Source organism: Toxorhynchites rutilus, chromosome 2 (genome assembly GCF_029784135.1).
Source record: "Toxorhynchites rutilus septentrionalis strain SRP chromosome 2, ASM2978413v1, whole genome shotgun sequence".
Taxonomy (NCBI): domain Eukaryota; kingdom Metazoa; phylum Arthropoda; class Insecta; order Diptera; family Culicidae; genus Toxorhynchites; species Toxorhynchites rutilus.
The window spans coordinates 248,380,444-248,383,526 of NC_073745.1; positions in this window are offsets into that span (position 1 = coordinate 248,380,444).

Consider the following 3,083-nt stretch of genomic DNA (forward strand, 5'->3'; position numbering starts at 1 on the left):
GGAACTCTGCCATGATTCTATTTATTATTGACATCATATCACAACGAGTGGACTCAGAAGAATTATTAGGAAACCTAAATTTTAAAGCACTGATTAGGCACCTGAGAAACCCTAACATTTTATACATAGATTACCGGAGAACGAATCATGCCAATTATAGTCCTATTAATCGCAGGATGAACCTCTGTAACGAAAAAATAATTGATGTAACCATGTCAAGGTCAATGTTTAAAGACTATCTGAATAGAATAAGATGTAGTTAAATTTCACTGTAATATTTGGGCAGCATGTTTAGTCTACGCTGGTTTGACGAATTAAATAAATAAAACAGAATTTTTTTGATTACGTAACATGTTTAAATACTCTTTTGAATTAAACGGATAAATTATCCAGCGAGCTCTTTTTACTTTTTTTAGTTTTAAGTAAGTAGTTTTAAGCAGTATTAAGAATGTATCGATCTACAATTTTGATTGACGACAAATAAATAAATAAATAAAAATAAAATACAAATAAAATCTAAAAAATTATCGAATTATAATATAATTCGGGTTTTGTTTGATTTTTCTAGATTCACATTGCTATCAGCCACTCTTTAGCAAACAATAGTTAAAGCGTCGATACAAGTAGTTTTAGCATTTTTCCTGTTCTATTAGTTTTTGTAGTCTCTGTATAAGAGGTTATTCAGAATAGTTTTCGACAACATAATGAAATGAAACACGTGAACCATCCATTTCTTCAGTAAAGCCTTTCATCTTTATCCTCGATTTTTGCAAAACAGAGTTCGTTTCTATCAGAGATCCTTTCTACTGCGGTTCCACATGGATAACAGCCGATGGAATGAATGCATGTTGCACTATTATCCGCAGCTGAGCTACTTGGAGGCCTTCTAAAGTACTAAAGGGGGGAAAATACTTGCATAATTATTCCTGCAAGAAATCGTACAAAAGAAGAAAAAAAATAAACGAAGGGGTGAATGCGCGACAAGAATAAAATGGGTAGATTACTGGTGCATATACCTACATAGCGTCGGAACGGGAAGGACACGAACGGGTGAACTGTTGAAACATTATCTTAGATCAAGCCTAGGTGGTATACTTTTTTAACTTGGCACGAGATATGTGCACCGTGCGGAGATGGGGTCACTCGCGCCCGATTCGGAAAATTGTAGGTTCCATATTCACGAAGCCCTTGCCCGTGGTTAGCACGCGGTGAGGCGGATCGTATGAGTGTGTATTATTCATGTCTCCGCAATGACTTTATCACGTTTTCAAGAGCCGGCTATATATCGGATTATCGCGGTTTCTGATCAAAAGGGTGGAGAAAAGGGAGCGAACTGGAATGCGAGAGACAGAGAGTGTAAAGGATTCGGATCATGATAGGCAGCATACCATGATGTCGCAGTATATAAATGACGGGGCCTTTGCCAATTCAGCGCAATTGTTACACGTACACGCCAACGTAACATCTGATCTGAACTCAACCGTCGCCCTTTTACACATCGGGGTAATGCATTATTCACTCCTGTGTTTTTTTTTTGTATGAATTTGTTCGTTATTTGTAACGAATTGCTTTTCACTATAACCTATTTTTTTCTTTAAAGGTAGAACTACGTTTAACACGTTCGTCACCCTGTTACCCATACTGCCCATGTTTGCATAGGAGTGTGGTTATGGGGGTCTGCCACACACAAATTTCTACATTACTCGAGAATTAATCAAGCAAATGAAACCAAATTTGGCATGTGGAGGTTTTAGGGTGCAATAAATGTTTTTACAATAGTTAGATACTCCTCCCCCTTCTCTTAGGGGGGGCTGCCATACAAATGAAACACAAATTTCTGCATTACACGAGAATTAATCAAGCTAATGAAACCAAATTAGGTATATTGAGGTTTTAGGGTGCAATAAATGTTTCTATGAGGGTTAGACTCTCCACTCCCTTCTCTAAGGGGTGGCTGTCATAAAAATGAAACACAAATTTCTGCATAACTCGAGAATTAATCAAGCAAATGAAACCAAATTTGGCATGTGGAGGTTTTAGGGTGCAATATATGTTTTTACGGTGGTTAGATACTCCACCCTCTCTCTAAGGGAGAGCTGTCATACAAATGAAAGACAAATTTCTGCATAATTCGAAAACTAATGAAGCAAATGGAGCCAAATTTGTCATGCGAATCTTTTATGGGACACGAAACGTTTCCTTGGTGCTCCTCCCCTCTCTCTCTCTGAGGGGAGGGGGGGATTGCCATACAAATGAAGCTAATCAAGCACAATTTGGGATGTGAGGGTTTTTGGGTATGAGTAATGTTTCTATGATGATATGACACCCCTCCCTCCTCTGTAATGGAGAGGGGGTCCCATAAAAATATTACACATATTTCAACCAAACATGACAATTGAAAATTTTCGAAAAAATCTGAAGAAAAAAGGGAAAATTCCGAAAAACAAATACCATTTTATAGTAAAAGGTAAATTCAACGGGGTCGATTAGAAGATCAATCAATGAACAGCGATTGGATCCATGAATTTGTTCATAGTAAGAAAACGTGAATGTTTGAAGGTATTGATAACAAACAAAAAAACAAATTTTGGGCGGGACGAAGTTTGCCGGGTCAATTAGTTAAAACATATTTTTTCCATTTGGAAATCGCTTACGTCTATTTATGCGGACAATCAATTGAAACGATTGATTGAACATTTTTTCGCATAGCTAGACGTAATCACCAGGATGTCTGTCTGCAGCGTTAGTATTTACATCTTTATATATGAAATAAGGATTTTCCCACGTACGTGTAAAATATCATCACATGAGAACAGCTGATTAGATCGACATGGTCAGTATATTTTTTGAGTTTGTCTTCACAAGCTCTCTTGAAATATATTCATTATTTTTACCAACCGAAATATTCTCTAAAAATAAATTACAACAACGTTCGCCGGGTCAGCTAGTTTCCGATAATAGTCGAAACGTCTCCGTCGGTAGTTTCAATTGTTCTCGGATAAAATCGAAAAGGTTTGGAAGGAATTTAGTGAACTGTCTGGAAAAGGTACTCTGGATTTGTTGCGAGTCTATGATAGTACTTT